The sequence below is a fragment of the Macrotis lagotis genome, unplaced genomic scaffold (genome assembly GCF_037893015.1).
Source record: "Macrotis lagotis isolate mMagLag1 unplaced genomic scaffold, bilby.v1.9.chrom.fasta BILBYCTG006, whole genome shotgun sequence".
NCBI classification, from domain to species: Eukaryota; Metazoa; Chordata; class Mammalia; order Peramelemorphia; family Peramelidae; genus Macrotis; species Macrotis lagotis.
The window spans coordinates 68,818-95,752 of NW_027421913.1; the positions used below are offsets into that span (position 1 = coordinate 68,818).

The 26,935-nt window shown below is 33.4% G+C and overlaps 1 pseudogene; it reads right to left on the minus strand.

The window, feature by feature from the left end:
- The window catches only part of LOC141503995 (E3 SUMO-protein ligase PIAS1-like), a 75,285-nt pseudogene extending 54,178 nt beyond the window's left edge, over positions 1-21,107 (minus strand).
- Positions 21,108-26,935: the final 5,828 nt, after the last annotated feature.

Consider the following 26,935-nt stretch of genomic DNA (forward strand, 5'->3'; position numbering starts at 1 on the left):
AAGGGTTACAAAATTTTGAATGCTGTTGACCTACCTTGGACTGCCACTATTAGGTGTATATTCCAAAGATATGAGAGAGAGAGAGAGAGAGAGAGAGAGAGAGAGAGAGAGAGAGAGAGAGAATGATCTTTCTGTACAAAAATTTTCATATTGGCTTCTTGTTTTGGTGAAAAACGAGAAATTGAGGTCATGTTCATTAATTAGGAAATGGCTGAATAAGTTGTATAACTGATGGAATACTATTGTGCTGAAAGAAATGATGAGCAATATGACTTCAAAAATACATGGAAAGACATATAAACTATGGCAAAATGAACAGAAATAGTAGAACATTGACTTGACAGCAACAGCTATATTTTAACAATGATTGAAAAACTTAGCTATTCTGTTCAAGAAAATAATACAAAGAAATTGCAAAGAGCCCATAATGAAAAAAGCTATTTCCCTCTAGAGAGACATCTGATGAACTCTAAGTGCAGATTAAAGCATACTTTTTTCACTTCATTTTTCTACATAGAAATATGCTTTACATAACTTTATGTGCATAACTGATCTCAAATTGATTGCCTTCTCAAAGGGTGAATAGGATGGGAGGGAGAGAATTTAGAATTCAAAATATTTTTAACTGCTATAAAAAATAATGAGGGTGTATATGTGGGAATTTCCTTGCACAAAATGAAGAAAGGAAATATCTTTAGGGCACATGATAAATAGGTTAAAAAACCCTAAAGAAACCCTTTTGGAATGAGCAGATATCACTTTACTATATAATAATAAAGATTAATAGAAGCCACATCAAGATTTGTCAAATTAACCAGAAGTTTTTTATCTCTGGACAGAACCTGTAAAATAGATAAGATCAAAGAATGGGAACAAAAGATATTCATGGGCAACATATGGATGAACTCTGCCAACAAATAAGCTAACAAAGCAATGAGTAAATGTTGTCTGACTGTGTATTTGGAGAAAAGGAGGGGTTTATGACCGAAATTAAGGCAAATAGTTGTCACTAGAAATTAAAAAAGTATTATTCTTTTTGTGATTCTTTTTCTTTTATTTTAGGCACTATGGTTCAGTGATTTGTTCGAGGTCACACAGCTAGTATGTGTGTCTTAGGTGTCTGTGTCAGGCTTTGAACTCAAGTCCTCCTGTCTTCAGCGACGGTGCTCTATCCACTTTGTGACCTAGCTGCCCCAAAAGTGTTGTTCTTAAAGAATAAACGATCCATGAAAATTCTGTAAGAAAATCAAAGAAATGCTACAAAGTTTCACTTCGGGGTGTAAAAATATACCACCAGTTTAAAATCTAGCAAGATGCAATTTAGTGGCTAAAGTTGTGCAAAAGAAATACACCATCCTTCATGGACTGCCAAGATGAGAAAACACCTATTACATAATTAACAGAACTAGGGGCAGCTGGATGTCACAGTGGATGGAGCGCCAGCTCTGGAATCAGAGCACCAGCTCTGGAATCAGGACAAACTGAGTTTAAATCCGACCTTAGGTTGCCCAGCTGTGTGATCTTCAGCAAGTCAATTAATCCCATTGCCTTAAATAAATAAAACTTAAAAAAAGAACTAAAAATATTCTGGAGAACTCAATCAATAAACTGCACAGGAATTTGAACATTATAAAAATTAACTATGCCCTATAATCACCTAAACATTAATGACACAGATTCTAAAATACAAGAACTTTTAAAGTAGGTGTCACCATGCAAAGTTACATGAAATCTCCAAGCCAAATGAAAAAAGTTCTGAGGACATTTGCTAAATTCTTACTGAGAGAATACAGAGAATAAGTTTGTATCCTAATACTTTTATTCAACAGCTAAATGTCACTATTTTATCCAACCATGTAATTGTCCATATAAACATAAACATAAAAAGATAATAGGTATTCACATGCCCCATGAACATTCTTTCTGAATTCCACTGAAAAAAAAAAGAAAAAAGAAAATATCATAACAGCAATAACCATAACAAAGAAGTCAGGTAGATGGCAGAGTGGATAGAGTATAAGACTTAAGAGTGAGGCAGAATTCAAATTCTGCAGTGATCTTCAAGGCAAATCACTTCATCTTTCATTCTCAGTTTACTCATGTGTAAAATGAGGATAATAATAGCATGTATCTCACAGGATTGTTCTGAGGATCAAGTCAGATAATATGTAAAGGAATTTCCAAAACTTAAAGCACTATAGTTGCTAGATATTATTGTCATCTATGCATGTTCCAAATCTTTTATAATAAGGAGGCTTGGTTTATTAAATATTATTATAACTGGAATTCATGTGTTATGCTAATTTAAAAAATTCAAAATTATTTTTATTATGTTCCATTCAGGTTGGCAATTGCTTCTTTATATTTTCAAGTTTCTACTTGATAATATGAATTCATTATAATCCAAGTGACTTATTAAAGATACGTGAATGCCTTATCTTCTAAAATCTCTTCTATTTGCGGTATCATTGGACAAATAAGCAGTCTATAGCTTGTGTTTTGTTTTTTTGGGTTTTTTTTTGCAAGGCAATGGGGTTAAGTGACTTGTCCAAGATCATACAGCTGAGAACATATTAAGTGTCAGAAGCCAAATTTGAATTCAGGTCCAGGACTGGTGCTATATTAATTGCACCACCCAGTTGCCCCTAGTCTATAGCATTTAATTGGCAATATACATAATATTTATGATTTATAAGGCTCAGCAATGTTCTATTACATTCTTGTGCTACAATTATATTTGCTCTTCCCCAATAGGTCAGTACATTGTAATGTCATAACTATTGTTTCCAGGTCTTGATTACTGCTATAATGAAGTGTTAAAAATTAAGATTTTGGTGTACATGGGGCCTTTATATCTCTGACCTCTTAAGGGTAAATGCTATAGCTAGGTGAAGAGGTATAAACGTTTTCGTCACTTTCTTCACATAATTCCAACCTGTTTTGAAGAATGATTGCACTATTTTTACATCTCTAGCAATACATTACTGTCGTTCTTTTGACAACTTCTTTAATGCTGAATCCTTGTCATTCTTGTAAATTTGCTGAGTGAAACTTAAGAATTGTTTTGATTTTCATGTCTCATCATGGCATAGAATATTATATATATAATAGCTTGTAATCTTTTTGAGAAATGTTTGCTCATATTCTCTGATGACTTTTAATCTAAAATGGGGGATAGAGAGTGGATTGTTAAATTCACTGGTAAAAGGAATTCTTGAAGGGGGAAATTCCTTCTACCCAAAGCAAGCTAGTACTTTTCTTTGCAACTTAAAATGTCTTAGGATATAGTCCTTAGCACTTACAGGTTTTACTGTTACAGGCACAAGACACTGCATCTCTACGATTTCACTGGTTGCTCCTCCTTATCTAATTTCTTCTTTCTGTCTCCTAGTATCTTCCCCCATCATCCTTCAAGTCTCTGATAGTCCAACCTTCCACAAGAAGCATTTTTCAATATCCCTTAATGCCAGTGCCTTCCCTAGATGGGCTACCTATAATTTATTCTGTATCTGGTTGATCTACTGTTGGCTTTCTTCTCTAGAGAGCCTTAGTTAAAAAGCTTGGAAACATCTTTAAAAGATCTTAATATTATGCCCATTTTAAAGGTGGGGAACCAAAGGACAAAGAGATTACACTATGTGTTTAGTTTTTATACAGCAAGTCTTGTGGTCTGGAATGAGTTTCTGAACTCCATAAAGTTTCTATGCTTAGAAACTATTTGTTTTTGTTTTTTATTTTCAAAATTTTTCAATTTCAAAATTCATTCAAAAAAATGAAAATTTCAATTTCAGAAATCAGGATCTATATTACAATTACAATATATTAATATTGCAAGATAATTGATTGTGCATGCATACTGTTCAAAACATTTTTCTACAAAGAAACATTTTCAAAAATTAATTATCTGTAGCCAGAGGAATCATATCTGTAGAAACATGAAATCTAGACTGGTTTGAAAGTCTACATATGAGAAAATTTACATTTTTTGTTAAAATGGAATGTATTTTATATTAGATTCCTTTCGTGAGATGAAATCAATCAGAAAGGAAAACCAATTTTATTTAACATGTTAACACTTTCAAAAATCTAACACTCAAAAGTTATGTGTCACAATTTCTTGCATCCTTTAAACATATATCCAGTCTTACTTTTAAAATAAAACCATCAGAGGCAGCTAGGTGGAGCAGTGGATAGAGCACCAGCCCTGGAGTTAGGAGGACCTGAGTACAAAACCATCCTCAGACACTTAATAATTGCCTTAGCTGGGTGACCTTGGGCAAGTCACTCTTAACCCCATTCCCTTAAATAACTAAAATTTAAAATAAAATAAAAAAAAATAAAATAAAACCATCTGCATTACTAGCATTTATCCTCTTTGGTACTTCTCCTTGCAAAAAGGATAAAAGACTCGTCACAGTGAAAAAAATTCAAGTTTTTCCTTGGACTTGTGGAATAAGATTTATTCCAGAAAAGATTGAAATTTCTGTATAAGGAATCCATTGACTCAACAGGGAAAAAAATAGTCCCAAGATCTAGGTTGAATATTATAAAGGAAGGAGCAACAAATTTACAATCAAATAGCTGATTTCTAGTCTGCTAGTTACTAAGTATATATGTCCTGTAGTTACTTTATCTTTCTAGTCCATTAACTGTATATAAAGTGTGAATTTTATCACTTAACCTCTCTCTCTTCATTTAACTTTATGGCAATTAAGAGATCATTTTATCAAAGAGTAGCTGCATGGAGCAGAAAAGATCTAGGATGAAAGCTAAAATAGGAACAAGTGAACATTTTTAGACATGACCATTTTTGTAGGCATCAGGCAAGAACCCAATGGTTAAGATCTTGAAAATTAATGAGAGTAAGTGAAGGCAAAGCACGAAGGTGAGAGGAAAAATGGTGTGCATTCAGAGACTGTACTTGACAAAAACTCCAATTTCTAACCATACAAGAATAAAGAGGAAGGTAGAAAAGGAATGTATATGAGTGATATGTTGAAGAAAGAAAGAATAAAAGGGAGTACTTTCAGTGAATGGATTCCATTTTTTTTTGGTTGAATATACTCAGTTGTAAATTACAAATGCTTACAACCAATGGAGAAATAATACTGAATAGATTTGGGAGAAGGCAAAGGAACAGTTATGTGACTTCTGTCTTTCTTCATTAGAAGAAAATTTGGGTGTTGGAATAATCTGTGTTTAACGTTCAGAAAGGGACGAAATTACAAGAAAACGAAAGTCTCAAGAATAATAGTCAACTACTGGGTCAGGATATCAAAGGGAAGAAATGTAAACAGAAGATGATGTTCTTTGGGATACTGTAGAGGGGAAGAATGACTCACTGGAGGATATGGTAAGAAATGAAGGGGTGGGGCACAGGTAGAATGGAAGGTTAAGAGGTCAGATAGATAAATATCAGAATTATGGATAGACATACTCCAATGACAGAAAAATTCAAACATGGTAACAAAAATTGCTCAATTCTGTTGATTTCTCAACCTGCTACAACCAAATATTTTCAAGTAGTTGTTCATCAACTGGAGAATGGCTAACCATTCCACAGTATGGTACATGGAAGTAATGCAATATTACTGTAATATAGTAGGTACTTAAAACAGATTTTTCTGGAGGGATGTGGAAAGAGAGCAATTCACATTGTTTTTAGGGGGAAACAATGTTTGTTCGTAAAAGTTTGTCACTGATGTAACAATCACTTTATTCCTGTAGAGAGTAATTCTTTTAAATTACACTGCTACATTCATCATCATTGCCTTTTCACTTAATTTTAGGGGTAAAGCAATGATAAGGTAACAGACCTTGTAAAAAGCTCACCAGAAAATACCCAATTAAAGAATATGAAATGTCACTCACACTTATGAACTCCAATGCTTTCTGTTCCTTACTATTTACTTACATTTCTAAGTTTAATGACTTCAGCAAACAAACTCAGATCTATGATCCTTTTTAGGTATCTTAGAACCTGAAGGGCTGACACCTTTCACTTCAGTAGGTTAAACACATAACAAAGGACAGTTAGGTGGCACAGTGGATAAAGCACTGGCCCTGGAGTCAGGAGGACCTGAGTACAAATTCAACCTTAGACATTACTAATTCCCTTGTTGTATGACCTTGGGCAAGTCCCTTAACCCCATTGTCTTAAAAATTTTAAAGCTTAATAAAATTTGAAATGGTCTACTTTTCTCCATGACTGAAGGAAAAAAAAAACATTTCACAGAAAGTAGTCATTAAAAATCATATTTCACATAAAAGGTCCCTTTTGCTATTCTCTTTGAGAACTTTTTGCTTAGGAGCAATTTTTAGTATTCTGTACTACTTTAGTTATTGGGCTATCCAGGTTTAAATCAAACTATTTGCTTCCAGAAGCAAGCAGTTCCATGGGTTTCTTTCGTTCTTATATAAGAAGTCTTGTCTGGATTTTTGTGTATAACATCATGCTATCACATCTAAGTCTAAATTATTATTAGCCTATTCATTATAAATGGAAAAAAGATAATCAAGGAGGCAAAAAGCAAAATTTTATAATTTCTGTTAACAGCAATGTCACTATATTTAAGAAGGGTTTAAAGTTTATAAAAAGGTAAGATAAAACTTCTATTGTTTCTTTTCAAATATTTGCTACAATTGACTTCATATTACATTTAATTTGAAGCAAATTAATTTTTTGAACTTCTGGAATTTTGAAAATTTACTGCAATTCGTAATATACCTGCTGTGAAATATTTGAATAAATAGACCATGAAAAACAAACAAAAAGGTTATATATACTGGAAATTATATAGCTGACCTGTGAAATAAAATATTTGGACCAAAATACGGCTAATAAAAAAATTACTGCCTTCTCTTATTGATGTCTCCTCTTTCCAAATATATTCCTTCTTCATACCCCTACTCCCATCCCTAAGAATCCATTCCACGTAACAAATGTTTTTTAAAAAACACCCAAAACCAATATTTTCACTTAATTCCACTTCACAAACTAGACATTAATGAAGATTATTAGTCCTTGCCTGAATTTGATATTTCATTTCTTTGAGAACTTGTGCAAGTCATCCCCTGTGCCTGGATACAATCTCTTCTTTATTTCTACCTCTGAGAATATTTGACTTTCCTCCAAAGGCCAGTTTTAGACTCTATCTCCTCTACTGGACTTATCTGTATAGTTTCTGAAAATCTTATGGAGGTTTATAAGAACTGATGCAAAGGGAAGTGGGTAGAACTAGAACATTGCACACAGGAACAGCAATGTCATAACAATGAGGAATATTCTTCATCCTTACTCACCATAGCAACAGTGAATGACATGGCTACTCTGAGCAATACAATAATTGATGATGATTCTCAAATTCTAAAGAATTAATGATGAAAAATGCTGTACTATTCCAAAGAGTAAACTGATGAACCCTGAGTGCAGAATGAAGCATTCCCTGCCCCTATTTTCTTTATTTTTCTTGCTTTTGGAGGGGGTGGTTGGGGAAATATATTTTGCATAACATTTTATGTATTTAATGAATTTGCTTGCCTTTTTTTTAGGTTTTTGCAAGGCAATGGGGTTAAGTGGCTTGCCCAAGGTCACACAGCTAGGTAATTATTAAGTGTGTGAGGCCGGATTTGAACTCAGGTACTCCTGACTCCAAGGCTGATGCTCTATCCACTGTGCCATCTAGCCACCCATTTGCTTGCCTTTTCAATAGCTGTGGAAGGGTTTGGAGGAAAGGAGATATGTTGGCACTCAAAAATAAAAAAACAACAGCAACAAGAATGTTAAAATGTAAAATAGAAAAAGAAAAAAAATAAAATAAAACGACCACCCACCCTGATCTTCCTGAACTGGTATCTCTCCAGACTTTCATCTCTAATAAAACATAACTTAAAAGACAATGACTTTAGTTTTGTTTTGTATCTTTAGCATAATATGTAGCACGCACAAGTTTTTAAATATTTCTAATTATTCAAATCAGTTCAAACTATTTAATAACATGTTTTTTAAATGTTTTTTATTTATTTAAGACAATGGAGTTAAGTGATTTGTCCAAGTTCATATAGCTAGGCAATTATTAAATGTATGAGACCAAATTTGAACTCAGGTCCTCCTGACTCCAGGGCCAGTGCTTTATCCACCGCACAACTTAGCTAACTCTTGTTTAATAAGATGTTGTAAAAACATTTCCATTTTTGTCTTTAAAAACTAGTTTCAGTGATCCAACCATTTTGGAAGGCAATTTGAAAATATGGGCAATAAAACTGTGCATATCTTCTGATCCAGCAATCTAGGTCGATATCCTAAAGAGATCACTAAAAAGGGGAAAAGATTAACATGTACACAAATATTTAGAGCAGCCCTTTTAGTGATGGCAAATAATTAGAAATGGAAGAAATTTCCATCCATTGGAAAATGACTGAACAAATCATGTTTCAAGGTAAACTAAATTATCTTTCTCTCCCTTATTTCCACCACTCACATCCAATCAGTTGACAAATCTTAACATCTCTCATATCAGTTTCTTATCACTCTAATTCAGGTCTTCATAAACTCTTGCCTGGATTACTGCAGTAGGCTCTTAACTGATCTTCTTTGACTCAAAACTGTCTCCTTTTCCATTCAGCTTCTACATTAGTTGCCAAAGCAATAATCCTGAAGTACAGGTCTGATTATATTACTACCATGCTCAACAAACTCCAGTGGCTTCCTATTAATTCAAGAAGCAAATTTAAATTCCTCTGGTGTATAAAGTGTTTTATATCCCAGCTCCATTTTACCTTACCAGTCTAATCACATATAATTCTTTCCATCATGTATTCTTGATTTAACTAGCCTGCTTCCTCACATATGATATTCCAGTTCCTGTCTGACTGTTTCTTTGGACGTTTATCGCTGATAAAAGAATGCAAGGTCTTCTCATCTCTACTTTGTAGAATTGTCAGTTTCCTTCATAACTTAGCTCTAATGCTCTCCAATATTTTCTTCAGTCCAACTAACTTGTTTTCTATTTCATTATCTTGTAACTTCTATATGTTCATGTTATCTCCTTCCCCCGACCCAAAGAAGCTCCTGAGGGAAAGGAATTATTTTTTCTTAGAACCATTATTTCCCTATGCCAGTGACACAGAAAATGCTTAATTAATGTGTGACAACTGAAAAATGCCATACAATACCCTATGTTATAATTAAAATCTATGAACTTTAGATTTCTTCTAGGTCTAACTTGGTGATTAGAATATTCAAAAGGATTAGATTTCAGAAGAGGAAAGTGGAGTGGCACATTATTATCACAGTTCTGTGTCTGGATAGATTCCTACATGTGTAGCTATCAGACACTATGCACACAATATATGAAGATATGCCATTATGGCACTCCACATCATATATCCATGTGTAAACACAGATACACACACATGCAAACACACATACATATATAACAGTTTGGTGGCGAGCAGGCTACTCAATGAAATGCCAGATGTGATTACTGAGTTGTTACTGGTAATCTTTAAAAAAGCATGACAAATAATGAAAGTATCACAGGATCATAAATATAGAGTATCTGATTTTGCTTTGGTTTTGTTTTAAAAGTAGAGGATAGCATAATTGAACTGGTGAAAATGAATTCAATTCATGGCAAAACTGAATGATATTATTATGCAAATTGTGTTGTATTTAAAAAGGAAACTAGAGAACACTAAGAATCAGTAAGAGTGCATAATTAAGTTATTCTATTCAAAAAGCTTCCCCCCCCAACAAATAATAAACTACTGGTTATATATAAAAAAGAATCCAAATCACTAAAAATAAGAGAAATGAAAATTAAAATAACGCTAATGTTCCTTCTCAAATCAGCAAGTTAGCAAAGTTGAAAAATGATGAAAATATTCAATGTTTAATATTTGTAGGAAGTCAGGTTCACCAATACATTATTAGTGAGACAAGTTGTTCTAGACGTTTTGGAAAATACTTTGAAATTATTCAAGGAAAAAAATTATCAAGCTGTAAACAATTATATAATCAGGAGATAACTAATACACTCAATGACAATAGTTATCATTCTGTAAATCTATTTTTAAACCAACTACTGAGTTCCAGGCACTATTCTGGGTGCTAGGGATGGATATAAATACAAAGAATTAAATAATAATAACTCTAATGTTTATATTCTAATGGAGAAGGTAATGAGTGCATATATAAGCATACTCATAATAAACTATAAAAAGAATAAAACGTAAATATTGTACCTTGGAAGTAGGCACTACCAGCTCAAGGGGCATCAGGAAAAGCTTCATATAAAAGATGTTGTTTAAGGTCCTTCTTAGAGGAAAAGACTGTGAGTCAGAGGTGAGAAAGGAGGACATTTTTGGCATGCTAGGAAGGCCAATACAAAGGCAAAAAAGAGAGAGAATGGCACATGTGAAGAAGAGAAAGGAGACCAACTGGCTGGATCACAGAGAAGAGGATGTGAGCAATGTAGAATGAGATTGGAAAAATAGGTTGCAGTCATATTGTTAACATTTTAAAAAGATAAACAGAGGAACTCATATGCTATTCTGTAGGCAATAGGGAGCCATTGGAGTTTATTTAGCAAGGGAGTGTCATGGAAATATTTTCACACATTTTTCCACTCAGCTTTCACCAGGCCTTCACTTCTTCTTATACTTTTTCTCAACTCTACCATGTCCAATCCATTGTAAACTCCTGTCTCTTCTGCCTTCCATGACATATCTTAAACATCTTGTTTTCTCCTCTTACATAGCCACAGACCTAGCAGACTCTAACCACCTCATACTTGAACTTCTCCATGAGGCAAATAGCTGGTCTCTTGCCTCATGTCCATCTTCCACTCAGCTGTTAAATTTATCTATCTAAAAGCTCAGGTCTGATACCCCAATTCAATAAACAAACAACAGATGTACCATATCAGCTCCAGGAGGCTATTCATAACCTGGCCCCTTCCTATCATTTCAGTATTCTTATATCTTCTCTATGCTTCCATGACTGATTCTCTTGTTCCTTGCATAAGACATTCACTAGACCTCCTGATTATGAATTTTCAGTGGCTGTCTCCCATGCCTAGAATATTATTCATGAACACTTCATTTTCCTAATTTCCTTTAAAGCTAAAAATCTTACCTTCTTCAAGAAGGCTTTTTAGTCTCCTTCTGAGATTACAGCCAATTTATCCTGCATACAAGAGAACTGTCTACTTATTGTTTCTACCAATAGACTGCAAGTTCCCAGGGAGCAGTGATTAATAGGGTCTACAACATAGTAGGTGCCTAATATATTACTCCTGACTTAAAGTGAATAGTAGCCATACTTTCAACTTTAAATCTATATTTCTAAGAAATGAGATTTGCTATAATAAAAGCATCTTTCTTTTTCAGTCAAACCACTTTCGAGTTATGGTGGGTATGCCTCCATTGCTCAATTTCCTCTATCCTACACTCTGGTCAAACCTCAGTCAACTGCTTTCTCTCTCTCTCTCTCTCTCTCTCTCTCTCTCTCTCTCTCTCTCTCTCTCTTAAGTTACCATTGATTTTTTGAATGCCAAATCTAAGGATCCATTTTTAATTCTCCATCTTCTATATTTCTTGGCAGCATCTGATGCTACTAATTACCATCCAATCCGGGATATTTTCTTCTTTCTGAGTTTTTATGACACTGCTGATATTTATTTGGCAAATGAGATATTATAAAGTGTTTATTTGCTAGACTCCTGGCCCGCAGAAGATGTTCTTCTTTCCTCCTGCTCTCTCAGTTTCCTCCCGTCTTCCAGATTGTAATTTCTCAGTCTCGTTTTCTATGTCATCATCCATAACCCAACCCATTACAATCCCTTTATGCCCTCTGACTTCAGTCTGTCTCTTGGGTTCAAATATCATCACTAGGCAAGACATTTCCACATCTAACTATCCAGTCTTTGTCCCTCTCCTGAGTTCAGTGCTAGATGACCAAACCTTCAAATCACAGAAGGAGTGTGACACAGAGGAGTAATGAGACAAAAAACAAAAGGCAACAGGAAAACAAACAACAACATCACACCAGACTACCATTAATCAACTTTTATGAAGCACTTGTCATGTGCCAAGCTCTGTGCTAAGCACTAGGGGTACAAAATGTAACAAAGACTGTCTCTGCCCTTGAGGAGCTTACAATCTAAAAGGGGAGACAACATGCAAACAAATATAAACAAAGCAAGCTCCATATAGGATCAACAGAAAATAATCAGCAGAAGGAAAGCACTAGTATTAAGAGGGGTTAGGAAAACCTTCCCCTAAAAGATAGAATTTAGTTAGGGACTCAAAGGAAGTCAAGGAGGTCAGTAGTTATAAGGGAGAAGAAATAGAATTCTAGGCATGGGTCAGTAGCCAAAGAAGATGATCAAAGCTAAGAGACAGAGAGCCAACTTCAGACGAAGTTGGTAGAGAAAAGCCAGGCTCTGTGATAAGGTCTCCTGGCTCTCCCTCACAACTAATATTAAACAAACCTCGTAACAGAAATTCAACACAACCCAGAAAAAAGAAGCTAGGAGAAGAATATCTATCAACAAGGTCTATCTCAGGGGAATGGGTTTGAGCCAGAGGCAGACAGCAAGGAGTCAGCCTAGGGGTCATAGGGGAAGCCCTAGGAACAAATTAAGATCAGCCTTGGAGGCTTTGGCTATGAGAGCAGCAGTCTGGGGAGCTCCAGCCAAGGGAGTTCAAGCACAGAGAGTTTCAGAGTGCAGCTGGACACTGATCCACTTGGATCAGGGCCCTGAGATTCATACTTTCAGTGAATCACTCTTCTCAACACAAACATAGTAACATCCCCACCCCCTCACATACCATGCGGCTCAGATGAGAGCAGGAGAGCTCCCTCAGCTGAAGAGGAAGATTAACTACATCACCCCAGGCCAAGCCCACATTTCTCAAGGATAACAGTATCCAGCCACCCCACGCCCTCCAGGACTACAGATAGGGCATTGAATCAAAGTCTCAGACATTCCAGAGGAAGGAACCTGCACCCCCTATTGACTGGCCCATTTGAAGTTACTAAATCCAGTAAGCAAAGACTTTAGGGTTTTCAACACCAAAGGTCTGTGTACCAGCCCTTTCCCCAAAACAAGATCTTAGGAAAATTAAGAAAGGCCATCCTAATTCAGGGATATCTAGAACTTCTGAGGAGAATATGAATTGGTCTCCAACCCAGAAAGTCTTCCTAGAAGTAATCAGGAAAGAGTTTAAAAATCAATTGGAAAAACTGGGAAAAGAAACTCAAGAGAAAATTAACACCTTGCAACAATAAAATAAATCCTTGGAAACTACAATTGGATAAATGCAAAAAGAAAATAATTCAAAACATCAACTGAGCAAATAGAAAACTCCTTCAAAAATAGAATTGACCAACTGGAAAAAGAGTTGCTAAAGGTAAATGAAGAAAATTCTTTTCTAAAAAGAGAATGGAATCTGTGGGAACTAATGACTTCATGAGAAAGTAAGAATCTGTTAAACAAAACCAAAAAATAGAAAAAAATAGTAGAAAATGTAAAATAGCTCATCGGCAAAACCATTGACCTTGAGAATAGATCCAGAATATACAATTTAAGAATCACTGGGCTTCCTGAAAACATTGAAGAAAAAAAGTAGCCTGTACTTAATATTTTAGGATTAATGATGGAAAATTCCCCTGATATCATGGAACCAGAGGACAAAATAGTTATTGATAAAAATACATTGATCCTCTAATGAAAGGGATTCAAAAATAAAAACACAAATGAATATTGTGGCCAAATTCCAGAGCTATTAGATAAAAGACAATATCCTGCAAGCAGTCAGAAAGAAACAATTTAGATACCAAGGAACCAAAGTAAGGTTTACACAGGACCTGGCAGCAGCAACATGAGGGGATCGAAGGGCCTGGAATGTGATATTCGGAACAGCAAGGGAGCTTGGAATGCAGCCAAGTATATTTAGCCAGATGTAATAGACACTCGTGGCTTCTCTCTTGACTCTGATGGAATGATTTAAAAACAAATATCTCCTTAAAAACAGAGTACACTAAAGAGATGGGAGGATGGAGGAGATTGAATGGGGGTAAATCATATCACATAAAGAGGTACAAAGGTCCTATTGCAAAAGAGGGGCAGACAGGAGGAAGTGAGAACTGCCTGAATCTTACTCTCACCAGATTTGGATTAAAGTTAACATACACATACTAAGCTAAGAAATTTATCTTACATTTCAAGTATTCAATAGGGAAAGGGGGAGGGGAAGGAAAAATGGAACTAACAGAAGGAAGGGAAGGAAGAAGGGGCAAAGGACAAGGAGAAAGAAAGGGGAGGAGGGGTTGGACATGATGAAGGTAGTAGTGCTCAGAAACAAAATACTGGGGAATATGGATAAAGCAAAAAAGGGGCAAAATACAAACAGAGGGAAGATAGCATAGAGGGCAATAAAGAGTTAGTAATTATAACTTTGAATGTGAATGGGATGAACTCTCCCATAAAACATAAGCAAATAGTAGAATGAATTAAAAACCATATTCCTACAATAGAATGCTTGCAAGGAACTCATTTGAAGCAGAGAGAGATACATATAGAGTATAGGTAAAAGGTAACAGGTTGGAAAACATATATTTTGCTTTAGTTGAAGTGAAAAAAGCAGGGGTAGCAACCCTTATCTCAGTCAAAACAGCTGCCAAAATAGATCTCATTAAAAGAGATAAGGAAGAAACTATATCCTCCTAAAGATAGACAATGAAGCAATTTCAGTACTAAATATGCATGCACCAAGTGGTATAGCATCTAAATTCATAGAGTAGAAACTGAATGAGTTACAAGAAGACACAGACAACAAAACTCTACTGGTGGGACATCTCAACCTCCCAGTCTCAGATTTAGATAAATCTAACCATAAAACAAACCCAAAGTAAAGGTGGTAAATAAAATTCTAGAAAACCTAAACATGATAGACCTTTGGAGAAAATTGAATGCTGATAAAAAGGAATATAATTTTTTTCTGCATTACATGGCATTTACACAAAAATTGACCACGTACTAGGGCATAAAAACCAAAATATCAAATGCAGAAAGGCAGAAATAGTGAATACATTCTTCTCAGATCATAATGCAATAAAAATCATGTACAGAAATGGGCCATGGAGAAATAGACTTAAACTAAGTGGAAACTAAATAATCTCATCTAAAAAATGAGTGGATCAAAGGACAAATTATAGAATTAATGATTTTATCCTAGATATTGAAAATAATGAGACAATGTACCAAAACTTATGGGATACAGGCAAGGTAGTCATCAGGCGAAATGTTATATCTTTAAATGCTTATATGAATAAATTAGAGAATGAACTAAACATGCAACTAAAAGAATTAGAGAAAGAACAAATTTAAAACCCCCAAATCAGTACCAAATTAGAAATTCTAAAAATTAAAAGAGAAATTAATAAAATAGAAAGCAAGAAAACTATTGAACTAAAAAATAAAACCAAAAGATGGTTTTATAAAAAAACCAATAAAATTGATAAACCTCTGGTTAATTTGATTAAAAAAGGAAGAAAACCAAATTGCTAATATCATAAATGAAAAAATGTGAAATGACCACCAATGAGGAGGAAATTAAAGTAATAATTTGGAATTATTTTGCCCAATTGTATGCCAATAAATTTGATAGTCTAAGAGAGAGAGAGAGAGAGAGAGAGAGAGAGAGAGAGAGAGAGAGAGAGAGAGATGGAGTGCTGCTTATGTAGTAGGCAGGGGATCAGTGTTACTGGATTGAAAAATATGTATTTAAGAGTAAATTGAAAGAAGAATAGAAAGGCAAGAGAAAGCTGTCAAAATACAATATGTTTTTATTTCCAAAAGAAAACCACTGGAACTTACTGAGTATGAGGGATGGGAGTGGAATGGGATCCTGACTGAACTTTAGGAAAACCACTTTAATAGCAGAAAGAAGGATGGTTTGGAGTCGGGAGAGTCTTAAAGCTGGCAGACCCAATAACAGGCTCTTGTAATAATCCTGAGTGTGATTAGATCCCATACTAAAGTGGTGGTAGTGTCAAGGAGTGTTTTTCAGAGATTTTACAAAGGAAAAACCAATCATCCTTGCCTATAGATTAGATGGGGGTTTGGCAGGGGTGGGGGTGGAGGGGAGATAGTGAGGAATCCAGAATCACTCCTGAAAGTCTGAAGGTCTGTGAAGAGGGTGTTGACCCTTTCCAATAACAGAAAAGGTAGGATATGGTAAGGTTTTGGACATCTTAAGTTTAATAATCTTCTGGACATCCAGTTTTAGATATCTGAAAGGCAGATGAAGATGTGAGACTAGAATCAGCCAATCCATGGAAGATGATGTGATCACCAAGTGAAGAAGGACAGTGGAGAGGAGAGGGGGATCCAAGACAGGATACCTACAAGTTAAAGGGAGGATCTGGAGAAAGATCCAGAAAAGACACAGAGGAGGAACAGTTCACTTATATAAGGAAAAAAAACAGATGAGAAGAGAATATCAAGGGGAGTGTGATCAACAGTATTAAAGTCAACAGAAAAGTCAAGGAGAACAAAGAAAAGGGCAATGCATTTGGAAATTAAAAGAGGAGTTTGGTGAAATGATAAGATTAGAATCAAGATTACAGGATTTCAAGAGAGGCAAATGAGAGAAGAGAAAATGGAAGATACATTTTGTAGATGAACTTCACAAGTTTAGTTATAAAAGGCACAAGAGATTAGGATGATATTTGGTTCAGAAAGATCAAGTGAGGGTTTTTTCAGCATAGGGGAGACATGAAAATGTTTGTAGGCAATAGGAACTGATCTGGTAAAGAGGTAGAAACTAAAAATAAGTGAAAGAGTGAAGATGAGAAATGGGGCAATTTGTTGAAGTAGATGGGATGGAATTAAGTATATATGTGTGTGTGTGTGTGTGTGTGTGTGTGTGTGTGTGTGTATGTGTGTGCATGTAATACATATATATCCATATCTACTTACTTGCTTCTACTTGCATTCACAAAATATATATATGTATATATATATATATATATATATAAATGTGTGTAAATGGATGTGTATGTGTAATACTTATATATCTATACTTACTTGCTTACTTTTACTTTCCTTCACAAAAAATATAAAAATATGTGTAAATGTATGTGTATATATGTAACACACACACACACACAGTGCATGAAAGTATTTTGGTCAACACAATCTTTTCTCCTTCAACATTTTCCTAATTAAGTTTTCCACTTTTAAAAAAAAATCTAAAATCACAATATGTCCAGGCATTAAAGACCCTCTGATTCTCATATTACCCTATTCAAACATTATGTTTTTCCCAAATTGGACCGCTGGTCGTTTCACAATCTTTCCTCCTCATCTCTCTGACTGCATTTGCAAAACCTATCCTACAGGAATTCTTCATTTTTTACAAGATGATTCTCTCTAAGAACTCCTTCGACTCTCTTAGAAATGCCTCCTTCCTTTTCAATTTCTCATTCCTCGCTACTTCATTTCTCTTTATATATATACATACCTATCACAATCAAGCTTATTATGCCTTTCTGTTCATGGATGTAAACATTTATTTGCATGTTGTCTTTCTCAGTAGTATGCAAGTTCATAGAGGACAGAGACTTATTTATGCCTTTCTTTTGTATCCCAGTGCTTATTTAGCATAAGCCTGGCACATAGTAGGCTCTTCATGTTCCATGATGGATCTGTATAACTGCCTTCTCCCTTCCTAGACTTCAGAATGCTCTTAGAGGATGGATACCAAGTTATTTATTCATTTCTGTATCTCCAATACCTAACATAATACACTGCAATTGAAGTAAATGCAACAAGCATCCATTAAGCCCCTATAACATGTAGCCACCTTCCCATATGCATTTTTCATCTCTCCTGGTAAATAAGATAAAAAAGTTATTATAAATAGTACTAACTAACCAGAAGAATGTCTAAAAGGATCCTAAACAGGAAATTCTAACAGGAACAGAAATTTAAAACACTTTCAGAAGTCTTCAAAATTGAGATGTTTGCATTATACAACAGCATATTCTGAAGATAAATTTTATATATTTCTAAATTTTAAAAGTTCAAAAATAATAAAATTTTATGGTATTATTTAAGAAAAATAACATGACAAGATATGAATTATGATTAAGTCAGGCTATGCTGGATAATGCATGATGAATGCAGAATGCTTTAATTATGACTAAGTCACAATATGTATTATTAAAACAGTTTAACATAATTATAATATTCTAGGAAAAAATGGCTGGAAGGATGAAGCATATGGTATAGTGGAAAGATCAATGAATGTGGAGTCCTTGAACTTGGGTTTGAATCCCAGTTCTACTACTTACTACCTGTATGACCTTAAGGAAGCCACTAAATGTTTCTTAGTGTTTTCTAACTTTTGTAAAATTGAGAGGTCTGGACTAGATGGTTCTGAAATCCCTCTCAAGTCTAGATTTATGATTCTACAAATTTTCGAGAGGCGGTGTGTATAATGATAGAACAATAAACTTGGGGATAAAGGACCTGAGTTTTGAATCCCAACTCTAACTTTCACTATCTGTGTGAACTTGAGCAAGGTCTCTAAATGTGCCTGTATCTCAGTTTCCTCACCTATAAAATTATGAAATTGGAATAGATTCCTTCTGAGTTTCATTCTAGCTCTAGACCTATGACTTTCTTGGAAACCTTTTTCTTTTGGGCTGCAGCTCTTATTATATTAATATTGCTTTTAAACTGTTTAGACCAGATGTGTCCAAGCCACAAGCCACATGTTATTATCAAAGTCTATTCATGAGGCATTATTACACTTTATTATTATATTCATTGATATTTTGATTACATTGTAGCATTGCCATCATAAATAATTGTTAAATTTTACATTTAATCCTTGACAAGTTTTTTGTTAAGTGATGCAGTCTAAAAACTAATATTGGACTCATGGTTGAGACATTAAAGGATAATCACTTTGCAAATGCAATCTTAAAACTATCATCCTCCTTTCACAATCCCCTTTCAGACTCTGAAAGATTGTACATATAGTATCTTTTAAGCAAATACAATGCATTTCTTCTATTAATAATTAAAATAAAATATATTTTAAAAACAATAATGTGCAATTAGATTATATTTCTATTATACAAAAATGAAGTACTAGGGTCCAGTATTATTAAGTTCAAGGTTAAATTGTCAACTGGCCTGTATAACAACAGTGAATCAGAATTTTCTTTTACACAAAGACCAGCAATGATTCGAAAGTTGAGAGCTAATGGAAAACAAAAGCATAATTATAATTTATCACAAACATAAAATCTCTGGTATTTGAGCAATTTTAAGAATAAATAGAAAAGGGGATACCTAGGTGGTGCAGTGAGTAGATAGAGTACCATCCCTGGAGTCAGGAGGACTCGAGTTCAAAGCCAGCCTTAGACAGTTATTATGTGGCTGGGTGACTTTGGGCAAATCACTTAATCCCACTGCCTTAAATAAATAAAATCTAAAAAAAAAATAGGAAAGACTAGATTATATTAAAAATATTTCCTGGAATATTCATTTATTCAAATGAGTATTAATACCTACAATAAAATCCTACCCAAGAGATTAGAGATTTAATATTTTCTAACTCCAGTCACCAATATCATAGAATAATGATGATTAATGATATAAAAATAAAAGTATTTTAGCAATTTTAATTAATTAGCTTATAAAATTGATTAAGTAAGGCAATCAAATAAAGCCATCTATATTAAATACAGAATAGCGATATAAAAATCAAAATTCTGAACTCAAATTCCATAAACTTTGATATGATGGACATGATAATAAAAACTAAAAATATATATTTCAATAAAAGAAATTTTATTGTATTTGTTATTTTAGAATTATGACTGAAAAAGAAGTCAACATATATCTATCTAATGACACACACACATATTTGAGGACATGAAATATTTCTTATGTTAATCCAGAAATTCCAATAGATCACAAGCTTGTTTAGATCAAATATGGATCTACAAAATCTTTTATTAGATAACTGATATCATTTACCTGTCTGAATAATCAAAACCATTTCCATCTGGTATAGATATCATTAAGTTCTAAGAGAAAAAAATGAATCTAGAAATTGCTATTAGCAGAAATTGATTTTAAACCATACTATTTATGTGAACTTTTAAATGAATATATTAAATTTCTTTAATACATATTAAATAATTTAAATTTAATCAATTAAATTGAGTTAAGCTTTTTAACTTTACATGTACAAATATTTTAATAAATTATTTAAGATATTAAACTCCAGATTGTTTTTCTTCTTGTATCTTTTTAATATTTCCTTTTGACTTCAACTACCTTTCACTCAACTATTGACCAGAAGTAGATCAAAACTGTTTGATTACATCTTATGTCAAATTGACCCCATAGAGAATAAAACTCCCTTAAAAATCATATATTTAATCATTACATAATGTTAAGAGAAGTTCTGATCCTTGTTCTAGATGTTAAAAATTAACCAAATATTAACCAAATTTTCATGGATAATTTATCATAATCACAGGAAGAAGTGGTCTAAATTGGAAAGTTTTATCCCCCCAAAAATAGTTATCAAAATAATCCAAATCATTATTAAAGACCACTGGAACCTTACCTAGACTGGTGGGTTTTATCAGTTCATCCAGCAAATCATAAAATGTTAATTTCTGAAATTTTATATCTGGATGGACAGGATGAAGAGCAGATGTAAGATGGGGTAGTTCCAATTCATGTTTAGGTCCCAGAAGAGAAACAGGAAGTAATGGTGATGTTGCAGGGTGACCATCATAAGTAAGTTGTGGAATGGTAGACGGAGACAAAGTTGCTGGCGTGGGATCTGAGTGTACATTGGGGATAGATAAATCAGCAGGTGTCATAATTTTCTTGGGAAATCTCCGCCTATAAAGTTCTATAATTTTCATTTGTATAGCAGGACTGCAGCCAGTCTTTAACAATTGCAGTGTTTTTGTGAGAAGTTCGTGTTAAAGCCCGTGCTTGTTCCTTCTGGTGTAGCCCAAGAGTACTTGCAGTTCAGAAACTCTAAGGCTCATAACCATTTGCCTGAAGACAAACAAAATGCAAAGAATATTATTATTTCAATAATTTTATTTTCAACATTTTGCTTGTTTGTTTCCTTATTAATCTTAATTGTTTGCAATATGCTTAAAAGATAACTATAATAATCTGGATATGTCAAAATTCAAGTATTTAAATGTTTAAAATCTGTAATTAACAATTGTAAAGACATTGTTTTTGCCCAGAACTAGGGAGTTTAAACCAAATATTAGTACTGAACATCACAATCTGTCCTATATTTCCCTGCTACAAATATTCAAGCATACTTTAGTGTCTAGCACAGTGCTAGGTGCTTTGAGGATTACAAGAGATAACCACACATCCTTGCAGAGCTTAGAAAATAAATAAGGATAGAAAGGTACATAAAAGATAGAGAAAAAAATATATGACTAAGTTCTAGATTACATAATATACAGGCCAATGGTTCTCAAAGTTTATTTTTTGGAGGTGAAGGAGGGAAGAAAGTCATGGCATGTATTCTTTCAATAAGAAACACAGTGAATGTTTTAAGTTGGCAACACTATGGGTGAGTCAAGAGACTCACAAATGCACAGTTTCCCTTCAGTAAGAGCAGCTATTTTTGTTGAGTTCTTTGCAAATTCAAGGGGTGGCATATTTTGAGAATATTGTGTACCTGTGATAGGCAAGTTTTGTTTATTTTGTGAACACTACAGCTATCATACTATGTATGCTGGCCAAGTAAAATTTATATTAAATAAAATTACTTATTATACATTTTATCTGCAGGAATATATTCAAAGTTTTGTGGTACACCTTGAGAAACTTCTGTGGAAAGAAACTTGAGAACCACTGGTTTAAATTCAGAGTGCTGAGAATTCACCAAAGTTACAAGTTAGAGAAAAACAGATAGAACATTTTAAACTTCAGTGGCTTTCTCATATTCCTGTCCTCAAATGACTAAACAATCTTAAAAATTAACACTATATAGCTAGAGAGATGAAATCATAAACTATGATGACACTTTTGAGACTTCACACACTGTGGGCTTTGAAGTGAACTACTTTCTCTCCAACAATTCCTCCCTTGTTAATACTCTCCAAATCCCATCACTGAGACCCTTAATAGTTCTCTCTCAGGTGGTGACTGTGGTTAAGGGAAAGAAATAGAGCAGTGCCTATAATATTGAGTCTAATACAGACACCTTTAAGGCAGTATTTAGAGGAATAGAGTATAAGGAGATAATAGTTATATGCAAGCATATCTTTGGCTTTGGTAATTTTGCCATGAAAGAGTAAGGCCAAAAGAGTAAAACATCTATTAAAAACAATAAAAAATCTATAAATCTGCCCTTCTTAGAAAATAATTTGACTGAAAGTATAACCATCTACAATTTAGAACAAGTGGGAAATCAAACCTTGATATCCAGATAATAAAAAATTATAAAATAATTAATAAAATTAAGTTTTGGGAAAATAAAGACATGTTTGACAAACCAGGAAATGATTTGAAAGAAATAAGACCCTCAGATTAGAAATGAAAGATTCTTAAGCTAGGTAATTTTTTTTAATCAAATAACCACAAAAGATATGTTCCAAAGAGTAAATAAAGGGTTAAAATGCATTTAAATAGACCTTGGTCTAATTCATTTGTAGTAACAAGTACATTATTTAATTTGTATGGAAAACAATTTCTTTTCATTCACTACTATTTTGCATTATACACAACCATACAACTTAGTGATGGCTTAGTGATAGCTCCAGAGTTGCCTTTTTTTGTTCTGTTTGCCTAGGTAAAAGGAATTAAATGTAGCATGTTTACATTTTAGTGGAACCACACAATGCCAAATTCTATAAAATCAAATCTGCATGATGGTCAAAAACTAGTTACCATAGACTTTTAGTTGCCTTTGAAGTATGAGATAAACAAAAATAACTTTTAAAATGAAATGAAAACAACTTTTACTATAGAGTTAATTTAAAAGGTAGGCTATCTCAAGATGCAACATTTTGGTTTTAAGAAAACTTTATATTAGTATAAAGAAAGGGTTCTATTTGAATTTAAATTAGACATTTAGACGTAAGTGAAATATGAGAAGTTAACTCCTATTTTTCGAAGATGGTTTCCTCCATACTGTTCTGAAAAGACTGTAAAAAGTCAATTGTGTCCAAAAACCCTTTTTGTCTTTTAAAAAAAGAGAATTGAGACTTTTTTTGAACATGGCCAGTGAAGGAATTTGTTTTGCCTTTTTTTGTTTTTTTTGTTTGTTTGTTTGTTTTAATCTGTGCAGAGAAGGGAATGTAACAGGCAAAGTACATTTTGTTAACTGAAAAAGAAAATCTTTAAATTAAAAAAATAAAGGGGAATAGGTAGTACTAAAAACTGAAATGTTAAAATCTACAGAAAAATAAACAAGAGTCATTTCACAATATAGTTTGCTAAAATAGGAAACTAAAAATTCAAGTATATTTTAGACACTAAAATATAAAACATTTTAATGTCACGGTTAAATCTCCATTTATTAGGGCTAGAACAAAATGAATATTTACAACTAAAAAATAATACCAGAAACTACTCTATTATATTACCTCAGCAACCAGAATTTCTCAGCATTCTGCTGATGTTATGGCCTCAATTGATGCAGGTCTTAGTACCCTGGTGATGAGGTAGGGGGCTGAGGGTGGTAAATCAATGTCTGAGCAGTTTATATATTCTAAATGGAAGAACATTTGGTGACTAAAAAGACTGTCTTATTATATCATAGAAGTAAGAATATGCAATAGATACCTAAAGGACAACAAGACTGCTAATGCACTGAAAGGGAGTAGGAGAAAATATGGCCACCTGTCCTGTCTTGCCTATTCTTTGTCTTCTTATTCCTTACTCTCTACTAGTCCGTGGTTAGAAAAAATATTGATGATGCTTGTCCTTCATTCTCAAAGAAAGCCATGATTCAGGGAGGTGATGCCCTGACAAGCATATGAATTGTATTTGAGTGAGGGAATGCTATGCTAAGTCACCAGTCTCATTTACTCCTCTCCTGAGTCATCTGGATCCAGTGGGCTAACCTAAGATTACCTAAAATTAGGATTCTAGAAGGTCACAGGATCACAGATCTCAATGTAGAAGGGGCAATCTTTTACAGATGAATAAGCTGACATCCAAACAGGATAAATGATTTACCCAAGGTCATTGAAGTAGTATTATCTTCAGAGATGCATTTCAAGGCAAATGTTCTTATTTTGATATTGCCTTTTCTCAAGATTTAGTCATTTAAGGTAGTGATGCCATCTGTAAATGGAATGTGATGAAGGAGCTGGATAATAGGAACCAGAAAGAAAACTTAATTTTCTACCAACTCATTAAAATACTAAAAATAAATTCAAAATAAATAGAATACTTTCTACTTTTCAATTTAGAAAAAGTTCTGAACTTGAACATTAAATGTTTTTATCAATAAACTCAAGTCATTTTACATGTATTAAGAAAGGTTATATAAATTAATAGATGCATTTTATTTCTTTTTTGTTGTTGGGCTATGTAATTTTATCGACGTGAGGAGATTCTGTTATGGAAATTCATGGTCAGAGTATTCTAAGGGAAAGTTTATTTTTTGTGTCAAATTGTGAAATTCTATCAGCAAAAATTTATTTTATATATATATGAGCAATTAGATATGCACAGTTATACATAAAATATTATTATGTCAACATTTCTATATAATTTTGAAGTTTACAGAGAGCAAACTATGAAGGAAACAGAGTAAGATATTACAAATACAAATACAAATACAAATACAAATGAAAAACATCATAGAAGTTCAGCCACTTGTCTTAGGATACATGGTTAATCTGGCAAGGTTAGGGGTTGGTCCAATTCCAGTTCAAATACTAGGTTCTTTCCACACTACCCCCAAACACATGCATACTTACTTACTCCTAGCTTACAAATATAACAAAATCAAACCAGGTTAAGATAATAAGATAAAAAGATGTGTGCAAATAGGAGTCAAGGCAAAAAATGTTGGCCAGTACATCTGGAAAGAAAAGCGTTGCTTTGCAGAAATGTTGAGAGAAGAAAGGGACAGCAATAAAAGGCATGGAGCCATGTTTGTAATCTGAGTGGTTTTATAACTGCTACAAAGGTTTTTAATAACGGTTGATGTTACATGGTTATTAGCTTTTGTAAATGGAAATAAAAAGTAATGAAAAATAGTAGCAATCCAGCAGTAGTCTAACTAAAGCAAAAACCATTCACTTCAATAAGCATTTATGAAACAAATTCTATGTACTAGATATTCTGCTTGGTGCTGGAGACATAAAGACAAAAAGCCAAAGAGTCCCTTCCTGTCCTTCAATGAACTTTTTAGGGAGAAGGAGAGCATAGATTAGAAAATGTCGACTATATTAAAAAGCAAATATAAAGTGATTTCTGAGGGAGAGGACATTAGTAAATGGGGGGGAGTGGGAATGAGGAAAGGGCCCTTATAAAAAGGAGCTGTACCTCAAAGAATTTAAGGAATCTTCAAGGTAAAGGTAAGATGAGAATACAAAAATAATATAATATTGAATTAGGAACAGGAAAAGAATGCAAGCCTAAAGACAATATACACTGTACAAAAGAGTAGGACAAACATTGTACAAGTTCAGGTCTTCATCTGCTCCTACCAGGACTACTGTAATATTCTCCTAATTAGTCTTCCTACTCTAAGTCTATTCCTACTCCAATCCATCATCAACACAACTGGCAAAGGCCCTTTTCTAAATTGAAGGATTGACCATATGCCTCTTCTGCTCAAAAGACTCCAGGGGTTTCCTATTACATACAGGTTAAAATGCCTGGCATTTTAAGCCCTTCACACAGTCAAATTGTCCTTACTGTTCTCATGTAAGATTCTTTTATTTCTATTCTTTGCTGTCCTCCAGGCTTAGAAAGCATCTTTCTCCTTTCAGCCTTAAGAATTAATTCATGGTTGCCTTCAAGAATCAACCCAAGTATCTCATTCTAACCAAACCATTTTCTGGTCTCATCCTCCTGTCAGTTGATAATGAATTCATGAAAATGACTTCGTATCTACTTAGTACATATCTACATGTATATATATATATATATATATATATATATATATATATATATATATCACCCCTAAGTGGACTATAAAGTACATGAGAGAAGAGATTATTTTTACTTGAAGAGACATGAACATCTGAAATGTGTGGGATGCAAAAAAAGTTTCCTTTTAAATAAAGTTTCATTTAAATCTATTAAATCACATTTTAAAAATCAGTCTGTCATAGAACTTTTTTGGAAATTTGAGATTTTAAAAATGTTCACATTACCAATAAAACTAAGAACTAAATCTTGTTTAAAACAATTGACAAAACTGAGAAAACTCAAGTGATGATATAAAAATAATTTAAAAATTTAGATTTTTTTAAGGCCCAATTCTTCCTAAACCGTGTTCCTATATGTAAAATTTTATTGATAAAAATTTAGGAGGAAAGCAATATCTGACACTAGACCAAAACTTGAGGAAACCTAAGTAAAATCTATCTATCTATCTATCTAACTATCTATCTATATATATAACTATATATATAGATATACATACATATAGTGCTGCAATAGTCTTAATGTGAATTTTAAGTTATATAAGTGGTATCACTCCATTAAACAGAATATACCAGTTTTATTTACTCATTAGATATGAGCTTAAATATTAAAATTCAAGTTAAAATTTTAAATAAAAATTAAACTTTTCCTGTTGAATTACAAAATCTTTCTCATTCATACATTCCTCTGAAATGACTTATGATATTAAGTTATAAAATGGAAACAATTTATATTTAGTACTT